Source organism: Lynx canadensis, chromosome A2 (assembly GCF_007474595.2).
Source record: "Lynx canadensis isolate LIC74 chromosome A2, mLynCan4.pri.v2, whole genome shotgun sequence".
Classification (NCBI taxonomy): Eukaryota; Metazoa; Chordata; class Mammalia; order Carnivora; family Felidae; genus Lynx; species Lynx canadensis.
In genome coordinates this window covers 5,090,051-5,111,935 of record NC_044304.2, presented here as the reverse complement: position 1 = coordinate 5,111,935, position 21,885 = coordinate 5,090,051, and the positions used below count along the sequence as shown (strand labels likewise).

General features: G+C 43.0%; 2 long non-coding RNA genes across 7 annotated transcripts; both read right to left on the bottom strand.

The window, feature by feature from the left end:
• Positions 1-768: 768 nt before the first annotated feature.
• LOC115499716 lies at positions 769-10,649 on the bottom strand. 3 transcript variants are annotated; one of them, XR_003964254.1, is made up of 5 exons: positions 10,612-10,649; positions 8,094-8,209; positions 5,082-5,183; positions 2,767-3,062; positions 769-1,881 (listed from the first exon to the last, which is right to left on the bottom strand). It is a non-coding gene; the product is annotated as an uncharacterized LOC115499716 (long non-coding RNA). The 3 variants fall into 3 exon arrangements; XR_003964253.1 differs by having other exon boundaries at positions 769-3,062; XR_003964255.1 differs by having other exon boundaries at positions 769-3,062; positions 5,082-5,132.
• A 97-nt stretch (positions 10,650-10,746) lies between these two features.
• LOC116737958 lies at positions 10,747-19,969 on the bottom strand. Of its 4 annotated transcripts, none has more exons than XR_004343327.1 (4): positions 19,609-19,969; positions 11,331-11,452; positions 11,040-11,176; positions 10,747-10,786 (listed from the first exon to the last, which is right to left on the bottom strand). It is a non-coding gene; the product is annotated as an uncharacterized LOC116737958 (long non-coding RNA). The 4 variants fall into 4 exon arrangements; XR_004343330.1 differs by having other exon boundaries at positions 11,040-11,112; XR_004343328.1 differs by having other exon boundaries at positions 10,750-10,786; positions 11,012-11,176.
• Positions 19,970-21,885: the final 1,916 nt, after the last annotated feature.

The following is a 21,885-nucleotide window of genomic DNA, read 5'->3' as shown; positions in this document are numbered from 1 at the left end:
ATTTTTGCCATTTCAGCTATTGTACTTCCAACTCTAGAATTTCTATTTGTGTGTGTGAATAATTTCTGTAATTTAGTTGATATTCCATATTCATTCACATCTTCCTGATTTTAATTTTTTTCCCATGATTTCCTTTAACTCATTTAGCATACTAAGACAGCTGAAGTGGCATCACCAAGATGGTGAAGTAGGAGGCCCTAGCTTCTGTTTTCCCACAGAGATCTACGATTAGCCATCTACCCACAAACAAAAAGCTCTGTGGGATAGCTCAGGGGTCCACTTAGGAAATAACAGCAATACAGTGGGGAAGAAAACCCTGAGCATAAGTGCACACAAAGGAAAGGAAAAATATCTTAATTTTGCTTGCATCACTGGTCTTCCAGTTGGGTACTGCTCAGTGCCAAGCAGGAACACTCTGGCCAGAAAGCATTTCCCTAACTGGAAAAGGGAGAGCAGGGTGACCAACCAGTTTCTCCAGGCTTTTGGGGCACCACACAAGGGACCTACTTCTGTTGCACTTCATTCAGACACTAGCAAACCTGAGATGTACAGAGAAGGTTAGGAACAAAAAAGAAGAGCCTTGGCTGCCAGTAACAGTCATACAGCAGGAGCGACATTGGTTCCAAGTGATTTGCTCTCCAGAGGACCCCAGCAGCTCTCTCAAACAACTGGCCAGCACAGTATCTGAAAACCCAAAGATATTCACATACTTGTGTAGAGAGACAGGTCCTGAAGGTGTGGTGATGAGAGAATTACAAAGCAGGGGGCTGAGACTCTCCAGGAGCCAAAGCATTGGTCCCCTGGCTCAAGCCTCTTTTATTTTTGCAAATTGTCTGATAACAGCAAGCCATTACAACATAGTATGTGGCATCTTGACAGGTTGTGCACCTGCAGTGTATTCCATAGTGGGTCATGAGTACATCTGGTGCCAGACAAAACATTCTTATCCCCAGTCCTGGCCACCTGTATGATGTCCTTCTGGAGAAAATGAGCAGTCCCGGTGGCCTTCCGTCCTGGGGATAAAACTGCTTTCGGTTCCTCGCTGCTCTGTCCCTTTCCTTCAAGACATCCTTACGGTGCCTCCGGCTTCTTGTTCTCCAACATCTCCCCCTTTTTGTTTGTATACAATGGGCTGTAGGAGGACATTGTATAACCCAAGCTGTCAGTCCGTTGACAGGCTCATTGTCCCTGGCACCAGACTGCACAGGCAAAGATAAATACACTGCATATTAATACAAACAGAATAGCAGTAGAGAAACTAAAAATCCCAATATGCTCTATAGCATTTAATTTTCCCAATCCCTCTGATATGCTTTCTAAGATCTTAGAACCAGATAACATGTCCAGATTTGTTTTGGAAGTCTCCTATATCCCTGCTTGCAGATGTTAAATGTCCATGGACACATTAGATTGTCTGAGCAAGTGTCTCTTAACGCCATTCCATGGAAATTTAGTGTTATTAAACAGCAATGGGGTTACACATTGGTGTAGTGTTCCACTAACATTTTAATGATCTTTGCCTTTGTAGGCTTACTAATTGATCCCCAGCAATATCACAGCCTGTTGTAGGTCTGCAATCTCACTGGACCATCTACTGTCAATGTCCTGCTGTGTCTTCCAAGGTGGTGCAATTTCTCATGCTGTTGCACAAATTGTACCATCTGCACAGATTGGTGCAATGAGACAGCTGCAGTGGCTATGGTGGCAGTCACAGCAATAATGCATATGAGAGCTGCAACAAGTATTCCAGCAAACCTTTGGGATCAGTGAAGAACTCGCTGTAGAGCCTGGTCCATCAGATACATTTCTGGAGAATGTTGTCATGGTTGACACATGCAAACCAGCAGCCACAGGCCAGTGCATGCTCTAAGTAAATATAAGCTTTTGGATGACATAGTAAAGGGTATAGAATTAAGACAGGTGTATAATGAGCAGTTAACACAAGTTATAAGGGCCTCAGCATCATTCCAAACTATCTGTGCTTTTAATAGTACGTATGGCAAACGGACACAAGCCCATATGTACCGGGTACTATTGACCGTGAAGGATAGAGTAGAAATAGTGCTGGGGCTGTTTTTATAATATGTGCCCTTGCAGGTATGTAAAGGGTGGAGGGCAGCAGTTCATTTCCTTATATGCTTTTGTAATGGTCCTTGTCGTAAATGAGGGCTGGGCGCAGAAAATCCCTCACCATGCCAAACGACTGAGCCATTAGCAGTGGTGCTGATAGTATGATTATGAACACACCATCGTAGATTTTGTAATGAGTTTTTAAGGGGAACTGAGCCCAGAAGGCTCCAATCAACGATGCTTCCATAGGAAGTATTTAAAAGAACTCACCCTATCTCCCCTCTACATGCTTCCCAAGTCACCCATCCATCCCATTCTGACAATGTACGAGTAGCACAAGACAGAAGCATTGGAGGAGTGTCATTAAGATTGGAGCCAATCAGAGAATGGGCTGAGAGTAAGAAAATAGGTTTGTGCTGGGCCCCCTTTTTAATAATAGATCGCCATGCTTGAGGCTTACTTTTGAGGCAGTGTTTCCTGTAACCAAAACATATAGGAGGACCTTCAGTCCCTATAGCATAATTATCCATAACAGTACCTTCTTCATTGGGCCTATGTGTTTCTCTGCTGTCAAATGGCCCAGGTGTCCATTCAGTGTCATTTGTATATACCGGCACGGGGGAGTTGTACCAACTTATGCCAATTGAGTGGTGGATGAGGGATATAAGCCCAGTAAATATAGTTATCAGCCCTTACTGTAGTAGTGATAACCATGAGCATCACAAGGAAAAGGTGAGCAGGAGTTTGTGGGCTGCGAGTCTGCATCAAGATTTTTTCAGCAGCATGCATCAACCTCTTAACTTGTCCCCGAGTAGGAGGCTAAGAGGTCCTAATGCTCCTCAGGAGCAGGGTGTGGTGCATTGGGCACAATTATTGGTTTCTCAATGGACATCTGTGAAACTCTTTGGTGGGGTCATGTCGAACTGCGGTTGCTTGGATCAGCTCATGCCTGGGTTTCAACTGGTGACTGGGTAACCACTGGTGGCCTTGATCTGTAAAGACATAAGCATACCCTTTGCCCCACACAACAACTTCTCCCTTTTCCCAGTGTCCCTTCTCATCTTTCCAATATACCGGCTGGTAAACAGGGGTGACCTTTTTCTTGTACCAGTGTATCTCAGCAGAAGGACATGTATGGGGTCCTCATATGTCCAAGAAACTTAAAGTATATAAGGCCGGATGTAATTGTTCCCATGGTGTAGGTCTAAGTCCTTCTTCTTCTCCCCCTTTTTGTTTAATTAGCATGTTTTTAAGTACCTGATGAGTATGTTCTGTGATCCCTTGACTGTGAGAGTTATAGGGAGTGCCAGTAAGATGAATAATTTGTCAGGCTGCAAAGAAGTGGGCTACTTATGAGATACATATGCCGGGCCATTATCAGTTTTAATGTATTGTGGGATACCTAGAATTGCAAAGGTTTCAAGAAAATGAGCACTAACATGCCTAGCCTTTTCTCCGGTATATGCCGTGGCCCAGATCTATCTGGAGAAGGTATCCACAGTAACATGCACATAAGAGAGCTTACCAAAACCAGGAATATGGGTAACATCAGATTGCCAAAGTTCATTTGCCTGTAGTCCACGAGGATTCACTCCAGAGGTATGTGGAGCCACAGTGAGGGGGTTGCAACAAGGACAGGCACTAACGATGTCTTTTGACTCAGCATGTGTTATAGTGTCTATGGGCAAGTCCTTGAGCATTAGTATGGTGAAGCAAATGCTCCTGTTGTACCATTTGTAAGGTGCCTTGTAATAAGTCATCAGCAATGGAATTTCCTAAGGATAACGGGCCAGGAAGGTTAGAATGACTGCGAATATGAGTGATACATAAAGGGCGTTGCCTATGCCATATTAATTCTTATAAATGCAAAAACAGATGATGTAATTCATTTCGTGGCACAATATGTAAAGTTTCAATATTTAGGACTGTGAACCGTGCACATTGTGAATCTGTCACAATATCGAGGGAGGCAGGTACAAGATGCAACAATCCTATAATGGCTGCTAATTCAGCTTTTTGGGTAGATGTATAGGGTGTCTTCCAGGCCTTAGAGATAGGACCATGTATAGCAGCTCTACCATGCCCATTTCCATCTATAAAATATGTGTCAGCATCTGCTAAAGGCCACTCTCGAATTATCTTTGGCCAAATCCATGATGTAACCTTGAGAAATGACAAAATTTTTGTCCCTCGGACAGTGATTGTCTAATTTCCCTACGTAATCAGGCAAAGCTATTTGTCATTGTATATTAATTTGGTAAGCCATATCAGTTTGTTGATATGATAAGGGAATAATTATAGAAGAGGGATTGCTACCATTAAGCACACGTAATCGGGATGGGCTTCTCCAAATTACATTCCCAATTTTATCCAGATACATGGTAAGAATTTTAGAGTCCTTACTTGGTAAAAACAGCCATTCAATGATTCCCTCATCCTGCCTACGACCGCAGCTGGAGAATGTGGAGTAGGAAAAATCAATAATTGAAGAGGAACATTACTTCAAACACGAGTGAGCTGACAATTTTGAATATGATTTTCAATCCACTGTAATTCAGCTTCTGCCTTTTTGTGAGGACCCTAGGGCTGTTAAGGTTGGGATCACGGGCTTATGTTTGGAAAGGATGAGATAAGGTGTAAGTCGGGATTCCCAAAGCAGGTCGCAACCAATTTATATCTCCTAGTAACCTCTGGAAATCATTTAAAGCTTTCAAATTATCTCAGCCAATCTGTACTTTTTGGGGAATGATGGTTTCCTTGTGAATTTTTGCATCAAGATAAAGAAAGGGATCTTGGGTTTGCACTTTTTTGTTGTTGTTGTTACTATTAGGCTGTATTTGGGTACAATAACCCAGCGGTCTGATAAAGATCTTTTATCTGTGTAGGTGTTTCTGCAGCAAAAAGAATATCATCCATGTAATGGATAATCAACACCTGTGGGACCTGAATAAGTAATGGTGAAAGTGGCTGATTAACAAAATGCTGACACATAGTAGGGCTATTAAGCATACCTGGCAGAAGCCCTTTCCATGGATGGCATCACACAGGAACCATATGATTATCTGAAGATACAGAACAGGCAAATTTTTCTCTATCATCTGGCAGTAGAAGAACTGTGAAAAACAATCTTTTAAATCTACTATAATTAATGACCAGTTCTGAGGAATCATGGTAGGAGACGGGAGCCCAGGTTGCAAAGCAAAGGTCCCATAGACCATATAACCTTGTTTACCTTCCTTAAGTCAGTCAACATTCTCCATTTCCCAGATTTTTTCTTTATCACACACACACAAGAATTCCATGGACTGGTGGGCATTTCTACATGACCTGCATCCAATTGTTCTTGCACTAATTGTTCTAGAGCCTCTAATTTCTCTTTTGGAAGGGGCCACGGTTCCACCCACACCAGGGCAGTTGTTAACCATTCTAATGCTAAGGCATAACGTTGTTCAGGAACAGTGGCTCTTACACTAAACCTGAATTCTGTACAGGCTATCCCAGTCCCACACAAGGTGGCCACATTTCGGCAGTAATTGTTCCCATACGCCCATTTTCTTGTCGTCCAAGCCCTTTTAATGGATTATAACTCACTTTGGACATCATATTGGTTGCAGCAGGGGAAACATAAGGAATATTAATACATGCTCCCCATTGACTTAGGAGGTCTCTTCCCCATGGATTAATGGCTGTATCAGTAACATAAGTCTGGATAGTAGCAGCCTGGCCTTCAGGCCCCTCACATAGAAAACTTTCAACACTCTGTTGGATGTCAGTAGCTTTTCCTACACCTGTAAAGACTGTGGATATAGGTCGGAGTGGCCAATTCTTAGGGCAAAACTTAGAAGCAATGATGGTGACATCATCAGCTTCTGAGTCTACCAGGCCAGTAGATGATTTTCCATTAATTTGTAAGGTCATCTCAGGCCTCTGTCCTTTAGAAATGTTTGCCAAGATATCTGTTTGCCCGTAGATCCAAACCCTCCCTGCCAGTCTATTGGCAAGGAGATTAAAGCAATGTAAGGCAACAACGGTAGTTGGGTAATGCGATCTCCTGCCAAGACATGATAAGGAACTGAAGTACTAATCATTACTAAAACTTCATCCTTAAAATCAGCTTCTATAATTCCTAAGTAGACATGAACTCCCTTGGACGTAAGACTACTTCATCCAACAAGAAGGCCAATGGACCCTGAAGAGGCCCATAAATCCCAGTTTTAACCTTATAAATTCCCATGGAGAGTTTGAGGACCAGAGACTCTGGGGCAGGAATATCTAATGCAGCACTCCCTCATGTGGCATGGAGAAGGTCATGGATAGATTTGCATGGTAAGTCCCGTAGCTCACAGGGTAATAATGTGGAATCTGATTCCCCATATTCTTTACATTCGGGCCTTGGGGGGGGGGCATTATCCCTGTCTCCCCCACCAAGATGGCAGGGGAGCTCCATTCTTATGGAATTTAGATCTACATTGATTTACAAAATGATAGTCTTCATTGCATCCAGGGCATAACCCAGGAGGCTTAGAATTTCATTCTGGGGGTGAGGTAGATCACGGGAGTTGTTACAACTCAGCTGTCAGCAATCCCTCTTATAATGTCCCATTTTGCCACAGCGAAAATGCTTGGACTGCTCGTAAAGTCCAGGGGCTGCTGGCAGTGGCTATTCAAGGCACATTTTATAGACCTCTGAGCTGATATCTTGACAGGCCTTTAAATCAGTTAAATCACCTCCTTGAGACTTCACTGGGTATAAAGCTTGTTGGCATTCCTTATTAGCATTACCAAAAGCCAGCAGCTGTAAGAGGAGATCCGGTAAGCCTGCCTGAGAGATGCTTTTTATAATAACATCCTTTAGCCCAGCAGTAAAATCTACATAGGGCTTGTTAGGACTCTGTTTGACTTGAACAAAAGAGGGTGTAGCCTGTCCAGGGGTAGCTATTTTCTCCCAGGCATTCAGGCAGCACAATCTAACTTGTATCACTGCTTGAACATCATACTGAAGCTGAACCTGTATGCCAACCCTCGTCTGCTCCTGGTAAGTTGTTTTCCGGTAATGGGCACAGGAGGATTCAGGGCGGCATCATGCCGGGCCTGTATCTGTGCTTCTTCCTCCCACCAAGTCCTAAACTGCAAAAATTCAGAAGCGCTTAGGACAGTGCGACCTAGGACCGCCCAGTCCCATGGAATGAGTCGCTCTGAATTGGCTAAACCAGACACCAATCCCAACGTATAAGAGGAATTAACACTGTATTGCGTGCAAGCCTGTTTCAAGTCATTAATAACCTTAAAACCGAAAGGAACCAGATAAACTCATTGCCCTCCCTGAGGATATTTCTGATTAGGAGGAATTTGGGTAATGTTGACAGGATAAGCTGCAGGCATACATTAATTCAGTGTCCCCTGCAGCCTTAGTTTGTTGAAGCACCTGCATTAAGGGGGAAATGAATTGTGATACTATGAGTGGAGATACCAAGAAATGGGTTTTTTGAATAAGTGGAACATTTAGTTTCCTCAAAGGGATGGATGGGTTCAGGGCCGTGGGGCAATGAGGGAGGCAGGAGTACAGAAGCCTGAGCTGTGACTATCTCTGGGCCATGAACCTGGGACCTGTAGGTTTCTATTCCTCTGGTGGTGGGATACGGGCTCGGGCCCTGAGTCACTATCTATGAGCTCATGATCACTTTCAGCCAGTGAGGGGTTGTGATGACCAATGTCCCCTTCTTCCCCTGATTCTGACTGCAAGGGCTGCAAAGCCAGGGAACTTAAATTACATAAAGACCATAGGGAGAGAGGGATGGCTTCTTGTTGATAAGCGTGGCACAAAGCACATAAAACCAAGTTCCATTGTTTCTGATTCAAAGCATCTTTGCCAGAGGCATAAACTGGTAACGATGTTTCTTTACTAAGTATAACAAATCCTGAAACGCCGATCGTTTCACTTTTACCCCTGAGCTCCTTAATAAAGTCTGCAAGAGCTGAATATGTAAGTGATAACTAGATGGGGTGGAATCCCCTGTACTTACCCTGCAGAAATCCTGAAGGATGAGCTTCCCCAGCTCCAAAGTTTCCTTCGGTTCCCTGGGCCCTTCTTCAGTGGTGCTGCACACGTCCCCCTTCAGGTTCCCTGTTCAGGCACCAGCTGAAGAGAGGTCCTAAAGGTGAGACTCTCCAGGAGCCAAAGCATCGGTCTCCTGGCTCAAGCCTCTTTTATTTTTGCAAATTGTCTGATAACAGCAAGCACATACGACATAGTATGTGGCATCTTGACAGGTCATGCACCTGCAGTGTTTTCCATACTGGGTCATGAGTACATCTGGCACCAGACAAAACATTCTCATCTCCAGGCCTGGCACCCGTATGATGTCCTTCTGGAGGGAGCGAGCAGTCCCGGCAGCTTTCTGTCCTGGGGATGAAACTGCTTTCACTTCCTTGCTGCTCTGTCCCTCTCCTTCAGGACATTCTTATGGTGCCTCCCTCCGGCTTCTTGTTCTCCGACCTACTTGGACACCAGCCACCAGGATACCTCCCATGCCCTTCTCCGTGTACCTGCTGGAGCCTGGGATGCATGTTGGAGCCCAGCTCAGGCCTCTCTCTGCAGCTGCTGAGTGCATGACACCTGCCTAGATCCCTGCAGCTGACCCCCCCAACACACAGGTGCTAGCTCCAGCCGTGTCCTTCGTGCTGCTGGCCTGATGCTTGTCCCAGGCCTCTACTGCCATTTGCATGCCCCTGGTGATAGCCTGTAGCCACCCAAGTGCAGGCCACAGCCAGACCCCTATAGCTGCTTGTGACCCAGATTCAGCCCTATCTCCAGTCACTAGCTTGCACCTCTGTGCTCACCTATAACTAGCCCCTCCAGCTGTGTACCTGCACCCCGCTAGCCTGACTCCTACTACCCGCATCCACTGCTGTGTACCAGACAGCCAGGACCCCCTTAGCTACTTGTGGGCTCAGCTTTGTCCCTGTCTCTTGTCACTGACTTGTACCCCTGTGCTTACCTGCAGCTGGCCTTTCCAGCTATTCACCTGCACGCCCCCAGCCCAGCTGTTTTCACTGCCTCCAGTGCCCTGTATACACCCCTGGAAAGACCCCCTACAGCCTCAAGAGTGTATGCTGACAGCCAGAACTCCTATAGCTACCAGTGCACCTATGGCTGGCCAGACTTCCATCACTGCACGTGTGTCTGCAACCACTCCTGGGCACTACACAGGCCTGTGCAGCTGGACCCTCCTGTGGAGCATGTGCATGCCCCGGACCCTGCCACCACTGCTCCCTGACCCAAGCTGCTGGACCAGGAGGGGACATTGAGGTCCTCTACAGCCCTTACAGCCACTGTGAACCCCCCTGCAGTACTTTCCAAGGGCCACACAGCTATTGATGGTGTGGATCTCAGCAGCTTGAGCTGATGAGACATCATGTGCCTTCCTCACACCCCCTGATCCAAAGCTAGCACACGCTCCTGCTTGAAGGTCTTCCCCCTTTACTGCAGTTTGTCCATCAAGTCTAGAAGAGGTTATTGCTCATTCAAATGCACAGACACTGATGCAAGGCTACAGGGATCAAAAAGAATGAGTGAAACATGCCCCCACCAAAGGAACACAGGAAACTTCTAATAACTGACCCCAAAGAAATGGAGATACGTACATTTCCTTAAGAAGAATTCAAAGTAATTGTTTGAAAGATACTCAGAAATGATGGTTACCAGAGGGGAGGTGGCTGGGGTGAAATGGGTGATGGGGATTAAGGAGTGCCCTTGTGATGAGCACTGGATGATGTACAGAATTGTTGAATCACTATATTGTACACCTGAAACTAATATAACACTGTATGTTAACTAACTGGAATTAAAATAAAAACTTAAAAAGAAAGATGCTCAGAAAGCTACAAGTGAACACAAGTCACTGAAATCAGGAAAACAAAAGAAGGACAAAGTGAGAAATTCAACAAAGAGAAAGCATAAAGAACTAGACAGAAGTTTTGGAGCTGAAGAATACAATGGCTGAAGAATTCAACAGAAATCTTCAACAGTAGACTACACAAAGCAGAAGAACGGCCGATCTTGAGGACAGATCATTTGAAATATTCAATCAGAGGAGTAAAAAAGAGAAAAGAATGCATAATAAAGGAAGCCTTCAGGATCTATGGGACACAACTAAAAAAAAAAAAACACACAAAAAAACCCATCTACACCTCACTGGAGGTGAGAAAAGAGGAAGAAAGAAGTGGAAAGCTTATTTTAAGAAAAAACTGCTGTATGGGGCGTCTAGGTGGCTCAGTTGGTTGAGTGACCGACTTCAGCTCAGGTCGTGATCTCACAGTTTGTGAGTTTGAGCCCCACGTTGGGCTCTGTGCTGACAGCTCAGAGTCTGGAGCCCGCGTTGGATTCTGTGTCTCCCTGTCTCTCTGCCCCTCCCCCACTCATGCTCTGTCAAAAATAAACATTAAAAAAATAAAAGAAATTGAAGAGGACACAAAGAAATGGAAAAACACTCCATGTTCATAGATTGGAAGAAAAAATCTTGTTAAAATGTCTGTACTAACCAGGGGCGTCTGGGTGCCTCAGTTGGTTGAGTGTCTGACTTCAGCTCAGGTCGTGATCTCGTGGTCCGTGAGTTTGAGCCCCACATCGGGCTCTGTGCTGACAGCTCAGAGACTGGAACCTTCTTCGGATTCTGTCTCCCTCTCTCTCTGCCCCTCCCCTGCTCATGCTCTGTGTCTCAAAAATAAACAAACATTAAAAATTTTTTTTTAAATAAAAAGAAATAAACTGCTGTATGTCAGCATCATGGTGGCATAAGACCCTTGTTTTTTCTCCTCTTCCTGCACCCCAGCCCCCTCCCCCAACACAAATCCAGCATCCATTCATTAACAAAAGTAGCTTGTAGGAGCTGGGGGGGTCCAGCACCATATGCCAGGGGAATCTGTGAGGCGTCTCACTCACCTTTGCATTGGGTAACAGACAGACATACCGTGGTCCCAGCTGTGGTCCTTGCAGTGGCCCATTAACTTGCTGCAGTCCCTTTTAGCCATGGTCCAGGAGACCTTGGAAAACACGGACTTAGACAACCACCCATGTATGAGAGAGCCTTCTTGGAAGTCCAGATTTCTACAAGTGCCCCATTAGAAAAGAAAAAGTACTGAGTTAGGGTACCAAATCAGGAGTTCCAGGATTGGGGTAGGGTGTAGGGGAGTGGGAAGAGCTTGACAGAATGGCAGAAAGGAATCTCAGAATACATGAGGGGGACACAGCTCCTACTCACTGTGTTGTGGAAACCATCAAGAAGTCCACTCAGGAGTCACTGGGTGGCCCACAGACACGACCAGTATTCTGTATTCCTCACCCTCACTGCTCCATTCCGTGGTCAGCTCCCTTTGCCTGCTTCTGAAGAGAGCAGTGAGAGTAATCTCTGGCAGACAGGGAGAGACTACAATTTTAGCAGCAGCAGGTAGTGTTACCTTTGGGAAAAGCAAGACCAGAGTCTGTTAGCACTTGGTCTGGTGCCTGGCAGGGTAGGGACAAAGCACACAAATATAAGAATTGTGCCACAAGAGGGAGCAAGAGGCATGGAACTGGCATGACCCCAGAAGATCTGAGGAAGCCTCGATCTCTAGCTGGGCTGACAGGAGGTATTTCTCCCTGGAGGCAGTTAGTAAAAACCACAGGAGGTAACTACACTTCATATGCAAAGACAGCAAGGAAAAACTTCAAAGAAACATGAAAACAATAAGGAAACATGACTCCACCAAATCCTACCAATAATATTCCAACAACCAATACTATTCTCAAGGGATTTACCTGGAGAAGAATTCAAAATAGCTGCTTTAAGGAAAATTAATGAGATAAAAGAAAACACAGGGAGGGACCAAGATGGTACAACAGCATGGAAGGTTTTGTGTGTGTGTGTGTGTGTGTGTGTGTCTCGCGTCCCTGAAATGCAGCCAGATCAACACTAAACCATCCTGCACACCTAGTAAACTGATTTGAGGATTAACAGCCCAAACCAGAGGACTCAGCAGGTACATAGCATGGAGAGGTGAACTGGGGGAGAAAGCTGCAGAGGGCAGGGAGCTGTTTTTGCTTGTGGAGAGAGGATGGAGACAGGAGGAGAGAATGGAAAGCATCCCTCCCCCCCCCCCCAAAAGCAGCTGGAGAGAAAAGAAAAAGTATGCAAGGGACTGAACAAAAAAGGCAGAAATTCCATGAAGACTCTACGAACAGGGGGAGCACAGAATCTGAAACTCTGCAGCTCTTTACCTGGCAGTGCTCGGGTGGGTAGGGCAAATCCCCAGGAGGAGAGAGTGAGGTCCTTAAGCCACATGGGAAGAGGCAGTCCCCCTACAGGGGGGAAATTTGGTAGAGGCTGTGTGGCCACCCCACAGGCAAAGGTCCCAGCAGACCCCGGAGAACAGCCACATTTGCTGGTGGTGGAACAAGGATGTGAAGGTTGAAGCCTGGTGCCAGATGTTGTGATTTTCCATAATCCCTGAAATGCTGCTGCTACAAGATTGCATGAACTTTTGGGGGGGGCAGGCTGGCACCCAGCCACGGTCTCTGGGCATCAAGAGAAGCACGGTCTTGTGAATGTTCCTGGGTGTGGCCGACACCCGGCCATTGCTTGGTGAGATCCTCCTGCAGGGGTCAGAACAGGTCAACACCACGGTCCCTCAGAAGTGAGGGGTTGGGAAACAGCCTCATCTGAGATAAAACTCAGCAGGGAGGTGCCACCTGCAGCCTGCTGGCTTGGTCACAGTGCAGAAGTGGGGAGTGCATGGAAGCTGGAGACAAAGGAGTGGTGCATGATAGCTGATCAGGGAGACCAGAGTTCCGATACTAGAGACTGGGTAGCTGGGTGATGCCATTTTCACTCCTCCCACGCATGCGCATACACACCTACACACGCTACAACAGTCCACCCAGTAAGCTAAGCAGCGCCATCTAGTGGAGAATAGCTGTTACACTAAGCCCACCCAACTGGGCTAATCTTGCTCTTCAGGAACACAAGTCTCTCTGCCTGCATAGTTTATGGACTATAAAGTGCTACATAGTCCAACTTCTAGGGGAAAACGATGTGATTTCAATCGTACTTCAGTCTGTTTGCTGGTCCATCTATTCAATTTTTTTTCTGATTCTTGAATACAGAAACAGAAACAAATTATCTCTATTTTTCATTTCTATTAAATATATGTCTTTAATTTTTTCTACTATATTTTTTATTTTTTTTGTAAATTTTTCAAATGCTATTTTTTACTTCCATTATTTCATTTTATTCTATTTCATTGTATTCACTTTTTCAAATTTACAAGTTTCCTTTTTTATCTTTCTCTTTTTTTCTCTAATCTATCAACCTCCTTTCAAAAACAGACCAGAACACACCTAGGATCTAGCATCCTTTATTTGACTTTTTCGTGTTGTTTTTAATTTTTTAATTTTAATTTTTTTCTGCTTCTTCCTTAAAAATGATGAAACGAAGGAATTCATCCCAAAAGAAAGAACAGGAAGAAACGACAGCCAGGGACTTAATCAATACAGCTAAAAGCAAGATGTCTGAACCAGAATTTAGAATCATGATAATAAGAATACTAGCTGGGGTTGAAAACAGATTAAAATCCCTTTCTGTGGAGATAAAAGCTAGTCAGGATGAAATAAAAAATGGTATAATTAAGCTGAAATCTTGAATGAATGCCACGGCAGCAAGGATGGATGAGGTAGAGCAGAGAATTAGTGACCTGGAGGACAAACTTATGGAGAATAATGAAGCAGAAAAAAAGAGGGAGACTAAGGCAGAAGAGCACGATTTAAGAATTAGAGAAATCAGTGACTCATGAAAAAGGAACATCAGAATCATAGGGGTCCCAGAAGAGGAAGAGAGAGAAATAGAGGTAGAAGGGTTATGTGAGCAAATCATAGTGGAAAATTTTCCTAACCTGGGGAAAGACACAGACATCAAAATCCAGGAATCACAGTGGACTCCCATTAGATTCAACAAAAATCGACCATCAACAAGGCAGATCATAGTCAAATTCACAAAATACTCAGGCAAGGAGAGAATCATGAAAACAGCAAGGGAAAAAAGTCCCTAACCTACAAGGGAAGACAGATCAGGTTTGCAGCAGACCTATCCACAGAAAATTGGCAGGTCAGAAAGCAGTGACGAGATATATTCAGTGTGCTGACTCAGAAAAATATGCAGCCAAGAATTCTTTATCCAGCAAGGCTGTCATTCAAAATAGGAGAGAGAAAAAGTTTCCCAAACAAAAATTAAAGGAGTTCATGACCATTAAACCAGCCCTGCAAGAAATTTTAAGGGGGACTCTCTGAGGGAGAAAAGATGGAAAAAAAAAAAAAAAGACCAGAAGCAACAAAGATTAGAAAGGACCAGAGAACACTATCAGAAACTCCAACTCTACAGGCAACACAATGGCAATACATTCATTTCTTTTCAGTACTCACTCTAAACATTAATGGACTAAATATTCCAATCAAAAGAATAGGATAATTGAATGGATAAGAAAACAAGATCCATCTGGGTGCCTGGGTGGCTCAGTTGGTTAAGCTTCTAACTTTGGCTCAGGTCATGATCTCATGGTTCATAAGTTCAAGCCCCACATAGGGCTCTGTGCTGACAGCTCAGAACCAGGAGCCTGCTTCAGATTCTGTGTCTCCCTCTCTCTCTGCTCCTCCCCCACTCATTCTCCCTCTTTCTCTCAAAAAAATAAAACATTAAAAAATATTTAAAAATAAAAGAAAACAAGATCCATCTATATGCTGTTTACAAGAGACCCAGTTTAGACCTAAAGACACCTTCAGATTGAAAGTAAGGGGATGGAGAACCATCTATCATGCTAATGGTCAATGAAAGAAAGCCGGAGTAGCCATACTTACATCAGACAATCTAGACTTGAAAATAAAGACTGTAACAAGAGGTGAAGAAGGGAATTATATCATAATTAAGGGGCTATCCATCAAGAAGACATAACAATTGTAAACATTTATGCTCCAAATGTGGAAACCCCAAATATATAAATCAATTAATCATAAACATAAAGAAACTCATTGATAATAATGCCATAATAGTAGGGGACTTCAACACCCCACTCACAGCAATGGACAGATCATCTAAACAGAAATCAACAAGGGAACATGCCTTTGAATGACACACTGGACCAAATGGACTTAACGGATATATTCAGAACATTTCATCCTAAAGCAGCAGAATATACATGCTTCTCCATTGCACATGGAATGTTCTCCAGCATAGATCACATACTGGGACACAAATCAACCCTCAACAAGTACAAAAAGATCAAGGTCATACCATGCATATTTTCAGACCACAAGGCTAGGAAACTTGAAATCAACAACAAGAGAAATTTTGGAAAGGTAACAAATACTTGGAGACTGAAGAACGTCCTACTAAAGAATGAATGGGCTAACCAACCAGTTAAAGAAGAAATTAACAAGTTTATGGAAGTCAATGAAAATGATAGCACCACAACCCAAAACCTCTGGGACGCAGCAAAGGCAGTCATAAGAGGAAAGTATATAGCAATCCAGGTCATCCTAAAGAAGGAAGAAAGATCTCAGATACACAACCTAACCTTACACCTTAAGGAGCTGGAAAAAGAACAGCAAATAAAACCCAAAACCAGCAGAAGACAGGAAATAATAAAGATGAGAGCAGAAATTAATGCTATCGAAACCAAAAAAAAAAAAAAAAAAAAAAAAAAAAAAAGTAGAACAGATCAATGAAACCAGAAGCTGGTTCTTTGTAAGAATTAAGAAAATTGATAAACCACTAGCCAGTTTGACCAAGAAGAAAAAGGAAAGGACCCAAATAAGTAAAATCAAGAATGAAAGAGGAGAAATCACAACCAACACAACAGAAATAAAAACAATAATAAGAGAATATTATGAGCAATTATATGCCAATAAAATGGGCAACCTGGAAGAAATGGACAAATTCCTGGAACACATACACTACCAAAACTGAAGCAGAAAGAAATAGAAAATTTGAACAGACCCATAACGAAAAGGAAATCGAATTAGTAATAAAAAATCTGCCAAAAAACAAGAGTCCAGGGCCAGATGGCTTTCCAGAGGAATTCTACCAAACATTTAAGGAAGATTTAACACCTATTCTCTTGAAACTGTTCCAAAAAATAGAAATGGAAGGAGAACTTCCAAACTCTTTCTATGAGGCCAGCATTACCTTGATTCCAAAACCAGAGACCCCACTAAAAAAGAGAACTATAGACCAATTTCCCTGATGAACATGGATGCAAAAATCCTCAACAAGATACTAGCCAACTGGATCCAACAATACATTAAAAGAATTATTCACCACGACCAAGTAGGATTTATAACTGGGATGCAGGGCTGGTTCAATATCTGCAAAACAATTACGTGATTCATCACATCAATAAAAGAAAGGGCAAGAACCATATGATCCTCTCAATAGATGCAGAGAAAGCATTTGACAAAATATAGCATGAAAAACCCTCAAGATAGTAGGGATAGAAGGATCATACCTTGAGATCATAAAAGCCATATATGAATGACCCAACGCTAATATCATCCTCAATGGGGAAAAACTGAGAGTTTTCCCCCTAAGGTCAGGAACAAGACAGGGATGTCCATTCTAGCCACTGTTATTCAAAATAGTATTGGAAGTCTTAGCCTCAGTAATCAGAGAACATGGAGAAATAAAAGGCATCCAAATCAGCCAGGAGGAGGTCAAAGTTTCACCCTTTGCAGATGACATGATACTCTATATGGAAACCCAAAAGATTCCACCAAAAACTGCTAGAACTGATTCATGAATTCAGCAAAGTCGCAGGATATAAAATCAATGCAGAGAAATCAGTTGCATTCCTATACACCAACAATGATGCGACAGAAAGAGAAATCAAGGAATCGATCCCATTTACAGTTGCACCAAAACCCATAAAATACCTAGGAATAAATCTAACCAAAGAGGTGAAAAATCTATACACTGAAAACTATAGACAGCTTATGAAAGAAATTGAAGAAGACACAAATGGAAAAAGATTCCATGCTCCTGGATAGGAAGAACAAATATTGTTAAAATGTCAATACTACCCAAAGCAATCTACATATTTAACATGATCCCTATCAAAGTAACACCAGCATTCTTCACAGAGCTAGAACAAATAATTCTAAAATTTGTATGGAACCAGAAAAGACCCTGAATAGCAAAAGCAATCTTGAAAAAGAAAACCAAAGCTGGAGGCATCACAATCCCAGACTTCAAGCTATACTACAAAGCTGTAATCATCGTTTTTTTATTTTTATTTTTGGGACAGAGAGAGACAGAGCATGAACGGGGGAGGGGCAGAGAGAGAGGGAGACACAGAATCGGAAACAGGCTCCAGGCTCTGAGCCATCAGCCCAGAGCCCGACGCGGGGCTCGAACTCACGGACCGCGAGATCGTGACCTGGCTGATGTCGGACGCTTAACCGACTGCGCCACCCAGGCGCCCCAAAGCTGTAATCATCAAGACAGTATGGTACTGGCACAAGAACAGTCAGATCAATGGAACAGAATAGAGAACCCAGAAATGGACCCTCAAACGTATGGGCAACTAATCTTTGACAAAGCAGGAAAGAATATCCAATGGAACAAAGACAGTCTCTTTAGCAAGTGGTGCTGGGAAAACTGGATAGCGACATGCAGAAGAATGAACCTGGACCACTTTCTTACATCATAACAAAAATAAACTCAAAATGGATGAAAGACCTCAATGTAAGAGAGGAAGCCATCAAAATCCTTGAGGAGAAAGCAGGCAAAAACCTCTTTGACCTTGCCTGCAGCAATTTCTTACTCAACACGTCTCTGGAGGCAAGGGAAACAAAAGCACAAATGAACTACTGGGACCTCATCAAAATAAAAAGCTTCTGCACAGCATAGGAAACAATCAACAAAACTAAAAGGCAACCGACAGAATGGGAGAAGATATTTGCAAATGACATATCAGATAAAGGGTTAGTATCCAAAATCTACAAAGAACTTATCAAACTCAACACCCAAAAAACAAATAATCCAGTGAAGAAATGGGCAAAAGACATGAATAGACACTTCTCCAAAGAAGACATCCAGATGGCCAACCGACACATGAAAAAATGCTCAACATCACTCATCATCAGGGAAATACACATCAAAACCACAATGAGATACCACCTTACACCTGTCAGAATGGCTAACGTTAACAACTCGGGCAACAACAGATGTTGGTGAGGATGCGGAGAGAGAGGAGCTCTTTTGCATTGTTGGTGGGAATGCAAGCTGGTGCAGCCACTCTGGAAAACAGTATGGAGGTTCCTCAAAAAACTAAAAATAGAATTACCTACGACCTAGCAATTGCACTACTAGGCATTTATCCAAGGGATACAGGTGTGCTGTTTTGAAGGGACACATGCACCCCAAGTTTATAGCAGCACTATCAACAATAGTCAAAGTATGGAAAGAGCCCAAATGTCCATCGATGGATGAAAGGATAAAGAAGTTGTGGTGTGTGTGTGTGTGTGTGTGTGTGTGTGTGTGTGTGTATACATACACACAGTGGAGTATTCCTCGGCAATCAAAAAGAATGAAATCTTGCCATTTGCAACTACGTGGATGGAACTGGAGGGGATTATGCTAAGTGAAATAAGTCAGAGAAAGACAAAAATCATATGACTTCACTCATATGAGGACTTTAAGAGACAAAACAGATGAACATAAAGGAAGGGAAACAAAAATAATATAAAAACAGGGAGGAGGACAAAAGAGACTCATAAATATGGAGAACAAACAGGGTTACTGGAGGGGTTGTGGGAGGGGGGATGGGCTAAATGGGTAAGGGGCATTAAGGAATCTACTGAAATCATTGCTTCACTATATACTAACTAATTTGGATGTAAATTTTAAAAAATAAAAAATAAAGTTAAATAAAAAAAAGATTCAGAGATCCTTGGGAAATTAATAAATCCCCAGATAATTTATGTGAAGCTGCAGTTTGCAAAAGCCGAGCATCACATAAAAATCATTATATCGTAGCTACCACATCATAACGCATAAAATAATGCCCCTCTAAAAACCAACATTTGATTCTTTTTTCATTCTAAGAAGTAGCCCGCATTTACAATTATAAACTCAGTTTCAAATATAACAACTCAGACTTGTTTTCATAGCATAGGGATTTTGCCTAGTTAAGTCCTAAGCAAGGCTTCCCCCACCCTGCCCCAGAATTTAGTATGTTTTCCTCATTTGTGATTTTTTTTCTCGTTGTCAGATAATGTGGACCTTGTATGGCTCTATCCAGTTTCTGCTGCTTCAGTGCAAATTCAAATGATTGGAAGCAAGAAAGATAAATCCTGAAAAGGTGGTCTCTGGGACAAACATTATGATATGGAAGAAAGAGCCCCGTGCATACACATATACACCACCATGCAAGCAATGGAAAAGCCCAGGAGACAGAAAATAATAAAACATGAGACACCAAGGGGCCATGGAACATGGGAAGGAGACACTGGTTTACCTTGTGATTCAGAAGGCAGTGGACCAAGTAGACATGGACGCCCTGGAGGATGCTGATGATGGCGAAGGTCATCACCAACCTGACAGGGTCCAGCACTCCTTCCACCAGAAAGAAGCCAAGGCCCCAAGAAGAGCCCAGAATGAAAACCTGAGCAACGGCTTTGAACGTCAGCATCCTGCCAAAACCAAGAAGCAGAACAACGTCAGCTCTATGGCTCATGGCAACGCTTTCTATCACATATTTACTCTTGCTTCAAGGCTTGGGACTAAGAATGTCAGACCGTTAAACATGGTAACCTCTGGCAGGAGTGTTAAAGGGATCACTGATATGTAATGCTAGCATCGTATAATGTGACTGTGATATAATTTATGCCATGTAATTATTTATAGAAAGTAATACATATACACAAAAAGTAATTTATGTTTGGTATAATGAAATGGGAAATGTTCCAACATTCATAATATTAACATAATGGCATTTATTATAATTATATACTATGAGTGTATTAACTATGTTTTTTTATTATCTGTATTCAGTTGCTGTCACAACTGGAATCCTACTGACCCTGTGGAGGGACTGCCCCTTATGGGGTTAGTCAATTCTTAGAGTGTACCTTTCAAATGCAAACCAACCAACCCAGGGCCCGCACCCTCAACCACCTCCTTTATGGGGCTCTCACACTCTAGGCCACTATCCACCTGCCTTAACTACCCCAGGACCAGGTACCAGACAACCCAGGACAGCCCCTATACCCAGGAGCCCACTGGCTATTCAAACTAGTCCATCCTAAACCTGTGTACCCTGCCTCACCTCCTTTCCACACACCCCACAATAAAGGCGCTTGCCTACAATTTCCCCTGTGCCTCTGCCTGCTAGCCAACTCCGGTGTTTCCCCCAGGATATCTCCCCACTCCTGACACAGCATTCCCTTCCTTTTGGGGTCTGTGATTATAACATTATCTTTTCAATGGCAGCTATCTCCCAATCTATTGTTCTTCCTACATACCTAAATGACACCTGTGTAAAACAATAAGTTAATACAATATTAAGTACAATATATATTTCATACTATTAAGTACTGAAAATGATTCCTAGCAGAAATACATCCTTAGAGGTTCATATACTGGATAAATTTTCATTTTCACCTGGACCATATAAATTCCCCAAATTATAAAAATGGCAAAACTGAAAAAGCATTATTCTCCTAACTCAGGGTTTCTCAGCCTTGGCATTCCTGACACTGGGGGCGGATCACCTTTAAAAAAAAATTTTTTTTAATGTTTATTTTTGAGAGACAGAGAGAGACAGAGCACAAGCAGGGGAGGGGCAGAGAGAGGGAGACACAAAATCTGAAGCAAGCTCCAGGCTCTGAGCTGTCAACACAGAGCCCAGCGTGGGACTAGAACACACAAACCAGGAAATCATGACCTGAGCTGAAGTGGGACGCTTAACCGACTGAGCCACCCAGGCGCCCCCCCAATATTTTTAATTAATAGGAAATGACAGGTATTCATTCTCAAAACTTATAAAATATGTTTAGGATTTCTAAAACTCAGTGGGTATACACCTTGATTTTTTAAAAATTAGCTTCCATTTTTTTTTTCTGATCAGAGAAGCAACATATGGTCATTATCCAAAATTAGGAAAATGCAGAAAAACAAACAGAACTTATCTGAAATTCCAGAGAAGAAATTCACACACAGAGATAAGCACTATTTCCATTTTGGTGCTTATCTTCTCTAAGGTTTTGAGGGTTTTGTTTCCTCCCCCATTGGCATGCCTTTTGTATAATCGTATTTTAAAATCATGTATTAAATGTTTTTCAACATCTTGGGGCACATGGGTGGCTCAGTCAGATAAACGTTCAACATCAGCTCAGGTCATGATCTCCCAGTTCATGGATTGGGAGCCCCACATCAGGCTCTGTGTGGACAGGTCAGAGCCTGGAGCTTGCTTTGAGTTCTGTGTCTCCTTCTCTCTCTGCCCCTCCCCACTTGCTCTCTGTCTCTCTCTCTCTCTCTCTCTCCCAAAAATAAATAAACATTAAAAAAAACCTAATATCTTTAGGGAAAGCTGAGTGAAGGGTATGTGGGACTCTGTACTATTTTTACAACTTCTTGTGAATTTTAAGTTATTTGAAAATGAAAAAGATAACAAGTGTTGGGAAGCACGTGGAGAAATTGGAATGCTGTGTGCTGTTGGTAGAAATACGTTGGTGTAGCTGCTGTGGAAAACAATATGGAGCTTCTTCAACATACTAAGAATATAACTGACATA